At 45.9% G+C, this 10,739-nt stretch overlaps 1 pseudogene; it reads left to right on the top strand.

Annotated features, from left to right (window-relative positions):
• The first annotated feature begins 3,612 nt into the window (after window positions 1–3,612).
• The window catches only part of LOC139438620 (lysine-specific demethylase 6A-like), a 65,808-nt pseudogene continuing 58,681 nt past the window's right edge, over window positions 3,613–10,739 (top strand).

Raw genomic sequence — 10,739 nt, 5'->3', positions numbered from 1 at the left:
GCGTCTCCAGGGGCTGAGGATGACTCTGCATAGAACAGTGCCAAGGGACCAGATGAAATGCCCCATGTTACAGATGATGCGTGACTCCATGTTTATTAAATCCTGTGTCGGGCAAAATTATGGAATTTAGATGTTTTCATGTCCCACTGTTAAGGGTAGGACGGGAAGCAGGTGATACGGCTCTTTGCTGCGGTATGTGCCACGTACCACAGCACTACTGTAACCTACTAATAGTAGGCGAATCTGTGTGTGGGTGTGTAAGGAGGATGGGGCAGGAATTCCCGGAATTTCCAGTGGAAATTTTCTGAAAACGTTTCTAAAAACAGCTTTTATGTCTAAGTCGGGGGTGGGGGTGGGGGGGGCTTGAGGTGGTGAAAATGTCCTGTGGTTGTGGTATGGTGCTAGAGTTTTTCTTTTAACCAGATATTACCTGTGGGAGACAGTAACGGGTCCAACGGCTTTGGATTCGCTCACTGGCGCACGTGAATCCACAAGGAGGTGACTATAGAGTTAATTAAACGAAAACAATACATCTGAACTGCTGGCGTTCGCTGAGGCTGCAGTGTACTTCCCATCGCTGCTTGGAAATCCTGGCAGCAGACGGGAACCCAGTCAGCGTTCCCCTTAACAAAGACAGTCCTCCCTCAAGCTCCAGGACAGCAACTCGTGGCTCTGCAGGAGAACCAGGCAACAAGAGAGCAACTCCCCAGAAGAGGAGGCAAGCGCTCCAGGAGCAGCCTGCAACAAGGAAGGCACTGAGACCTAGGAGTGGGCCTCGCCCTTCCCGCGTCGTCTAACCTCGCCCTTACTTCCTGGCCTCAGCGGTCAGACCTCCTACTGCGAGGCAGGCTGGGCGCAAGGCCATCCGCCCTCAGCCTCCGTGGCCTCCCTACGAGCCTGCGACGTCCCGCAGCTGCTGTATAACAAGTTTGGGGTGTAACGGGCGACTCGGTCCAGAGTCAGTGTACAAGCACCCGGTAACGGTGCTCCTGCTGCAGAAGGACTGCCTGCTCTCTCAGGCAGCTGGAGGCCAAGGGCGAGCGGAGCTTTGAGCCGGACAGGCGGCTGGAAGGCTGCAGGCGGGGCCGCTTGCACCACGGGACCCACTACCGCGAGGTCCGCCAGGTCCGCTCTGGCCGCCACCGGGTACGCTTCTTCTTCCTCACCGCGTGTGCGCCCGGTGCGCGGAGAGCGTCCTGGACCACCTGCGACGGGGCGAGCACGCCCCCGACGTGGCCGTCATGAGCGCCTGCCTCTGGGACCTGTCCAGGTACGGCCGGGGGTCCTGGCGGAGCTACAGGGAGACCCTGCGGAGGGTGTTGGGTGGTCTGAGCCGCGTGCTGCCCGCGCCCTGCCTGCTGGTGTGGACACCGCCGAGCCGCTGGCTCAGACTTGTCCGCGGGCTTTCTGCCGCGGGAGCGCTAGCCCGGGGCCGCCCGCCTGCGTCGTGGGAAGGCGTTGTGGAGGCCAACTTCTCCAGCGCCCTTGAGGCCCGCAGACGAGGATTCGAAGTGCTGACTTCCGCTTCCACTTCCCGCAGACCGCGCAGCACCGGCAGCAAGCCGGCGTGCGCTGGGACCAGCGAGCTCACGCCATCTCTCTCAGCTGCTGCTGGGCACCTGGCTGACGCCTGGGGCGTGGACCTCCCGTGCCGCGCGCGTGCGGGCAGGTGGATCCTGGACGGCGCGGCGAGGGGCCGTCGAGAAGGCGCAGCCGGCAGGGAGCCCCTAGACAGCCGACATGGACGCAGTGAACGCGCTGCACCTCCCTTGCCGTCCAATCCCAGGTCTCTGGGCTCCCTGCGGCGCCCGGGCCGCCCAGGCCCCAGGCTAGACCAGGAACCCTCCACCCAGGCAAGGCACCTCTCTAACCTCCCACCTAATCCGCAGGGTCGGCCTGCATCTGGGGTCCTCATCACGCCGCACAGATGAAGCACGCGAATCCAGCTGCATGGCTGGAAGACACACCCCAGCAGGCCAGGTTCCCACAACTTCTGGTCCTCACAGCGACCGCCGAGTTCACGGGGGATCCCCAGGTGATCGCCCGCGTCCCTCGCCCTCCTCATGGAGAGGACGCGGCAGGCTTTCAGAGAGAAGTCCTGGGCGGGGCCAGAGGCAAAGCCTCGGAAGCCACACTTAGTCCAGTACCCTCCCGAAGTTGACAGGGCGTGCCTGCTGCCTGCCCTTCCCCTCCCCAGACGTTTTCTGAGTATCTGATGTTGTGGCCATTACCAGCCCTGCCACGACGGGGACCTTTTGCCCCTTGTTCTCACAAGTGGGCAGCCTGGCCAATCCTGTTTGCCGGTTGCCGTCCTCTTCCTTGAGAGAGGGTGGGACCTGCCTGGATCCCCACTGCCTTTCTCTTAGGATGCAAAAAATGAAAACAAAAAGCTCTTGCTGAAACACTGTGGCTGGCTTTGGGACGCCTTTCTGGGGCTGCACCCTGGGGCTTTGTCTCTATTTCATGGAAACTGCTTTGCTTTTCCATGGGCTTGAATATCCATTAGGCTTAGGACTAGGTGGGGCTCAGAGCAGTGCTGGGGTACCCACTAAATACGATGTCCAGAATGATTGCTGGGCTGGGGGTGTGGGCAGGAGCTACATAGAACGTGTCGTTCTCTGTGCAAACTAGCAGGAGCTGAACCTCTTGGCCTCGTGGTTTCCTGGGGCTCTCAGAGCATCGCTGACACATCTAGGTATGCAGAAGACATAAGTTTCAGTCTTCAGGTTACAGAGAAGAGAGGAGAGGCTGAGAGGTGAGTAAGTCTTGTTGACGGTCAAATAGCTGACCAGCAGCTCCATCAGGGTGTGTACCGTGGACTAGAAGTCCCTGCCTCCAGGTTACACTCGCCAATTCTAACAACACAGGGGTGTGCCCTGAGGAACACAATACCATGAGCTGAGGGTGGAGTCTGGCAAAAACCTAGGCAAGCCAGGTTTTTGATGGGTGACGCCTCTTGCAGATTACTCTAGCTTTTCAGTAATATCTGAACTGTGGAGATGGGAGTACTCCAATTCTGATGCTTTGGGATGGGTGTTCTAGAAAGACAAATGCATTTTATTGGTATACCCATTAATATTCTGCATGTACCTACACAGTTGCATGCCCACTGTGCTAAACAGCCATGCAGATAAGCTGTCAGTACCCTTTTGTTTGCCTCTATGATTTGGCCTTTTATAAGTGTGCAGGCCAGGATGCTAGGAGCATCCATGATACAGGAGCCTAGGATAGAGCATAACCTCTAAAACTCACATCTAGATACAAGGCAAAAGCAGCCAGTGTCTGTACCACAGGGAGTGCCCAGGTCCACCCAAAGAGGAAATAGCTTAGAATAACAACCTAGAAAAACTCTCTCAGAGTCAAGAAATAAAGGTCCAGGGATTATAAAGTTTAGGAAGATTGCATTCATATGCAGGAGAATAGGTTCTAAGGGAACATCTTACAATGATGAAAGAAACGAAGCAATATTTGTTTTTAATTTTTTAAAAATTATTTTATTTTATTTCTTATTTGGCCTTGTTTTGGGGGAGATTTTGGACTGCAGATGGGTTGCAAATGTGCAGGGGAGGATTACTGGTGGGGGGCGGTGGTGGGGGCATGCCTCTATGGAACATGAATGTGTTCAAGTGCTCATGGGTTGTTGTCTTGGTGGATGAGATCCTTACAATAACTGAAGGGATATTGGATGCCCACTCTGGGTACTTCTGCTTCTCTCTCTGATAGTGTGGCAAGAGTCCCTAGAGTACATGGGCAGTGCCTAGCAAAGGAGGACAGACCAATACACCAACCTCTTGATATTGACGCTTGCAGGGATGAACCTTTTCTTGTGAAATGGAAACTTAGCCAGTGATACATATTGCCTAAGAGTTACCCTCTGAAAGCCTCCTTGTTGCTCAAATATGGCCTCCTGTTTGGCCAAACTCAGCATATAAACTCAGTATCTTCCCCCAGGCTGGTGCATTGTTGCAAACTGAGGCATAGTGGTCTCACAGGGAGACACTGCTGTTTCCATGGCTACGCTTGCAACCTAAGGAATGCAGTAATTAAGAGTTCCTGGCAAATAGGATGAAGCTGTTAAAGGCTGAAAGAAAAGATGAGCACATACCTTTTGAAGTAAATAGAACACTTAGACTTTGTACCTTGAGATAAGATTTTTTTGAATTCCTTAGACTATGAGTAATGCTGATAGTTAAGTGCCTGTTGCTGCTTATTGTCATGTAGGCTAAGTGTTGCTGCTTGTCACATAGACTGGGGTATATAGACAGCCCCTTGTAAACAACAAATTGTCTGATGAGTCTCTACTAGCAGACACCCTGCTCCTAGCTCTCTCGTTCGTTCTTTTTCTTCCTTTCTTTCTTTTTATTTCACTCTCTTTTTTCTCTTTCTTTCATTCCCGATACCCTTCCGGTTCAAATCTCCAACAGTGAATGGTTCCTGGTGGTGAGTCTCCCTGGCACTGAGAGATTATAAGCAAGTGACTACTAGGAATGCTTGGGAAAAAGACTGTGGAAGGGGGAAATATTAAATGCATATGAGTTTTTTATATGGCTAAGGTATTATTTCAAATGGAATCGAGAGTTCATTCCAGAGCTTATGGTTATGCATGTCTTAGGAGGCTCTCACTGAATGTCACAGCAAACTGTGCCCAAAGCACAGGAGCTCCTGAAGGTTCTGGAGACATCTCGACACTATAGGCAGGGCAGACAATCCCAGAGAATTGGCATGCTGTTGTTGGGCCTTTCCTTGGAATATATGATGGCCCATTTGTCCAGGGTTTCAGAATTAGACTCACTTATAGTTTTCCTATATGGTTCTTCTACCCCTTACACTTGAACCCACAGTTAGCGCTATACCCATTTAATCTATGTCCCAGAGACTTAAACCTCCTAGCTGTTCATAGGTTGAGCCCTGAATCTCAGCAGAGTTACAGTTCATTGCACTCACCAAGGACAGCTAACACAAGGTGAATGATGGACAATGCCCACCTACAATTGTGAGCAAGATGGTCCCCTTCATCTACCCCACGGGATCTAAGCCCCCACAATCGGAAGGAGAGTGGGCATCACCATCCCCAAATCCTGAAGATTGAGGAACAAACAGAACATAAGATGGGAATGCATCTATGGACTAGTCATTACTATTCCAGAAATGGAAGAACTTGTAACAGTGTCATAAAGACAGTTGTCACCAGAGGTTCAGAGGGAAGGGAGAGGGGGGAATAGATGTAACACTGGGCATTTGGGCAACATTGAAATTGTCCTGCATGACATTGTAATGATGAATAGAGTCCTTCATATATTTCATCATAATCTATAAAACTATGCAGGGCAAAGTGTAAACTATGATGCAAACTGTAGTCCATGGTTAGTAGCAATGCTTCTATATGTGTTCATCAATTTTATCAAATGTTCCACACTAAGGAAAGCTGGTGTTAATGGGGGAAAGCATGGGAGGGGAAGGAGTAGAGTATATGGAATCCTCCAGATTTTTGATGTAACATTTATGTAATCTAAAGCTTCTTCAAAGTAAAGAAAAAGGAAAAAAAAAAAGAATACTAGTTTAGGAAATACAGAAGCCTGCATTTGAGTAGCTGGAAGCTCACAGCCATATACAAAAAGGTAATTCAGGGTTTATATATTCTGGAAGTCTATGTCAAATAACAGTGATCAATATTCAAGACCTCATCAGCCTAAGAAGCTCGCACTTGAGTATAAGGTTCATTCAAGTTAGGTTTATATAGCAGGAAAACTAGCATTATATCCAGTTAAGAAAAAAGCCTGAATTTATGTGCTCACATTCACAGGCAAAGAATTGGAATGCAGTTATATTCAAGAATAATGGAACCCCAGAAATATTCAGCTAGGAAGGTACACCAAATGCACAGAAAGAAACATGATTTGTTTACCTAGGAAGATCATACCTATGTGCAAGAAGGAAGTAGGCCGGGGTTTATACACATGAGACCTTTCAAACTTACTGAAATGAGAAGGAGGCCAGGGCTACACAACTGAGAAACTTATACAAATATCCAAAGAAGTGGCTATGGACATTTGCTCCAGAAATTTGAAACCCATATTTTACACCGAGACCTCTTTTCTTTGCCTTTTTTCCTTTGGTATTGCTTGCATCTCCGCCCACTGAGACAACACCCAGTGACCACAGGAACACATTCCTATTCCCTAGCAGCATGTCCCAGGTGCACCCATCCCCACACATCCCCCCGCGATGGGCACCCTGTGCTAGGGACTCTCACCTGCCACTGTTGCCAAAAGAATTCCCCCACAATGTTTTCTAAGCCACAGTCGTCCGCTGACAGAGTTCACCTGGGAGTGGGTTTCCTTCAGCCATCCCCCAGGTGTACAGAGAGCCAGCCTAAGGCTTCCCTGCTCGCTCTTGGGAGTGTGAATGGTCTAAACCTCTTTGGTGTTTGGAATCCTAAAAATCCATTTATATTATTTGAAGCAAACATACATTGAAAAAAGAAGAAACAGAGATAAATGGGTTAGGCACAATTTGGAAAAAAAAAGTCAAACACAATATACTGACAGTATTAATAATGTATAAGTCACATTTCATAAGCCCAAAGTATTGAGTGAGAAAAAGAGGAAGAGCATAAAATGCTAAAATACAAAATAAAATACCTGAAATATATACTTCTTCTGTCACAAACATAGAAGAGATGCAAAGGGTGTGAATTAATCAAATTTAAATTATAGTTGGAAATTTGGATACACAGATTCAGCAATAAAAAAAAAGTCAACTACATACTAATACCATTCCATACAAACTAATAATATCATCTTTTCAAGATAAAAACATTTATCAGATATTCAGGTTTTAGTGCACTCATTTCTTTATACTTTATTTGCTTCTTTGGTATTTTTAAAAGAAATTATGAGTTTAGAAAGCAATCATACAAAAACAGATAGGATTTCCATACATTACCACACCAACAATTCCTTGCAATGTTGTAGAACATTTGCTACAATTGATAAAAGCACAATTTTTAACTATGGTGTTAGCTTAACTTAGGTATGATTTCCCCATAAAGCATCCTATTATTAACAGCATGTATTTGTATTGGATATTTGTTACAATTCATGTGAGAAAGTTCACATAATTATATGGTAAACCACAATATATCTTCCACCACAGGATTTACTGTGGTATATAGTCCCATGATTTGTGCAATCCATCACAGGTGTATACTCAGTGGCTCTCATTTTCATTACAAAGTTGTGTTGTCATCACCTCAGTCCATTTTAGAACATTTTCATTACTCCAGAAAGAAAAATTCCTTACCCCTCCTCCCCAAATCCACAAATGTGGATGATACCTACCTTTTAATTTTAAATTTGACTTCCAAAAGATAAAGGGGTCAAATGTTTCAAAGCTGAGGAATCTTAACTCCTTGAAAATGTAAAAATAATCAGGCACCTTGAGCTTCACTGTTCCCATTAGTGTTTAACAAATAAATTTTATTGTAGATACATGTTAATACTCCATAAATCCATATAACGTGTACAATCATTGGTATTCCATATAATGACAGTCATACATTCTATACAATCACTTAAATCGTTTTCAGAGCATTTTCAGTATTCCAGTAATAATAATAACACTAACAAACAAAAACAGAAGTAAAAAACTCATCACCATTTGATCTTTCTTTGCTTTCACACCATACATAGTTGCTATTCTGTTTTCTTCTTTCTAGTTGATATGTATAAATGGAATATCATCCATATGTTTATTTGACATGAGGTTTCACCATGTTATACAGTCCCATGTTATGTTTTTAGCTTTCCTTCTAGCAATATACATGACCTTAGACTTTCCCTTTCAACCACTGTCATACCCATGTAATAGCTCTGCTAGTCACTAACACTATGTTGTGCAATCACCATTTCCATTCATTTCCAAAGATTTACAAAGAATATTTTAACCTATTCTGCACAGATTTACCGTCAGCTTTCCATTCCTTACCTCATTCTAATTTCTGGTGACCTATGTTCTAATTATTATATCCATGAATTTACATAATGTATTTAATTCACATAGTGCAATCCTACAGTATTTGTGCTTTTATGTCTGGGTTCCTTCACTCAACAAAATATCCTCCAGGTTCATGCATGTTGTCGTTTGCTTCACAACTTCATTTCTGCCTACCACTGCATAACATTCCACTGTGTATGTATTCCACTGTTTATGACTCCTGGCTTGTTTCCAAATTTGACTATAGAGAATAATGCTGTTATGAGCATCAAAGTGCATATACATATTACGCCACTGCTCTCATACCTACATTCTTTTCTTTTCTTTTCTTTTTGAATTATGATGTATATTTTATTGAAAACTTCAACTAGAATATAAGAAGAAATTTTACTATGCATAAACCAATGAAATGAAAAAGAAGTCCCAGAAATACACGAATTAGCCAACTGATTTTGACAAACTTGAAAGTAACATCAGTGGAAAGAATAGTGTATATTTAAAGAAATGATACAGTAATAATTGGGCATTCCTATAAAAATAATAGAAACAGACACATAAGGTACACCTGAAAACTTAAAAATACAGCTCTTAAAGGGACATGGAAGTCAATGCAACATATAAAACAATAAATTCAAGAAAAATATACTGAAAATATTGTCCCAACCCAAGTGGTTAGTATTTTTTCCCTTTTATACAGAACTTCATTCACTCTCCCGGGTCCCCAAATATTTCCTCCCCACTAAGCCCAGGAAGCCCTTGGCACTTGTAGGGTCTGGGATTAGACATCAATAGGACCAGCTGGAGCCTTCCTCGCTCACTAGCTGATGGTCTCTCTCCTCTCTCAGGGGAGAGCAGGATGGGGAGAAGGCAAGACTCCCTCACTCTCTAGCTCTGAGCCCCTGCCAGACTAATTGCCAGGGCATATGCCCAGGGTATATAGTAATGTCTAGATATACTCATAGTGGAAACAATTAAAAACAATAGCTGGGGGGGGCGGTACTGGGCCCCTGGCCGAGGGGTCACTGTTGTGGACCCTGGGGAGCAGCGGCAGTTCCCCAGGTGCAACAGCAAGAACCAGGAAGGAAGGAGGGCCCAAACAGTGGGCTCCTGATACTTATGGCTATGCTTTTGAGCCTATACACCTCCAATAAGAATAAGGTCTAGAGTAGCACTGTGCCTGGGAGTTTCCTCCTGACGGCCTTCATGATACTCAAATGTGGCCACTCTCACAGCCAAACTCAGCATGTAAATGCAGTGCAGTCCCCCCAGCGTGGGACATGACACCCGGGGATGAGCCTCCCTGGCACCGAGGGATCACTACCACATATCAGCTGAAGATGCAACTAGAAAAGGACCTTGAATTAAAGGTTCAACACGGATCAGCAGAAAATCCCTGTCTACATATAATAACATGACTTCAAAATGCTGTTTGACCTAATGTAAGGGGGAAATGGAAAAGAGAAATGAGAATATAAGGCTATGAGTCTCTAAAAAAGAGTCTGGAGGCTGTCAGAAGGAATGCCCTTATGCACAAATGAGCAGAGTCTGAGAGACAGATAAAGTAGATACAACCCCAAGTATTGGTTCTTTTGAGGAATAAAGAGACCCACGGGTTCTATGATCATGGCAGATGGGGTTCACTGCCATGGCAGATGGCCCTTCTCTGGAACTGGTGTTTCTGCGTGATGGAATTGGACTCAGAGGGGATCTCTTTTCACAAGACTTGCATGCTACTTTAATGGAATTGTAGTTGGTGCTGGGGTTTTAGATATATTTAGGGGATTTGAATCTCTGGACTGATAATATGACACCCAGGCCCAGAACCTCAACAGACTTCAGCTCCTACACTTTGATTTATTGGACTTACCCCACTCAGCTAACATCGAGTTGAAGAAGGTCAACCACCACACCATGGAGCCTAGAGTGTCTACAACTGAAAGCAGGAGGAGTGCATCCAGTATCCATGTGGATTCTAAGCCCCCACTTGACATAGATGTGCAATGGACACAACCAATCCAATGTCCACAGAGAGAATGTGGAATGGGTGTGGGAAGGGTAGCAATAGTGGCTGCTGGGTTTGGGGAATGGGAGGAAGAGATGAGATGTGGAGGCGTTTTCGGGACGAGGAGATGTCCTGGGTGGTGCTTCACGGAAAATTACGGGACATTGTAGAGCCCCCCAGGGCCCACTGGATGGAACATGGGAGAGTGTGGGCTATGATGTGTACCATTGACTAGGGGTGCAGCGATACTCAGAGATGTACTTACCAGGTGCACAATGAGGGAAGAGAGTGTTGCTGTGGGGGGAGTGGGGGGTGGGGGCGGTGGGGTTGAATGGGACCTCATATTTTTTTAATGTAATTTTTAAAAATAAATAATTAAAAAAAAAAAAAGAAATGCTGAGAATTCATAAAGCCAGATGCTCAAGATGGAGGAGATAGACCTAGGGGTAGTCAGGTGGGAAAAAGTATCAGAGGACTGGCCTTTTCTTCTACACTGTGCAAATGTGCAGGAGCATGGTCCCAGTGCCTGAGCCTGACATTCAGCAGGCCAGCCCCAACCCACACCTGAATCCCAATTCTACTCTGATTGTCCTGATATTACAGGCATTGTCACTGGGCAGAGGGCTAGCAAAGAGTCTTGATTTTAGGGAGCTTTCAATCACTAGCCTGACCATCCTGCCCTTCTTCAGGGGCGCATAACATACCCTCTGTCTTTCCTTTTTTACTTTATTTATTTTAGTTT

Source organism: Dasypus novemcinctus (genome assembly GCF_030445035.2).
Source record: "Dasypus novemcinctus isolate mDasNov1 chromosome Y unlocalized genomic scaffold, mDasNov1.1.hap2 SUPER_Y_unloc_3, whole genome shotgun sequence".
Taxonomy (NCBI): Eukaryota; Metazoa; Chordata; class Mammalia; order Cingulata; family Dasypodidae; genus Dasypus; species Dasypus novemcinctus.
The sequence above is the reverse complement of the archived record's forward strand: the minus strand, read 5'-3'. Positions and strand labels throughout refer to the sequence as shown.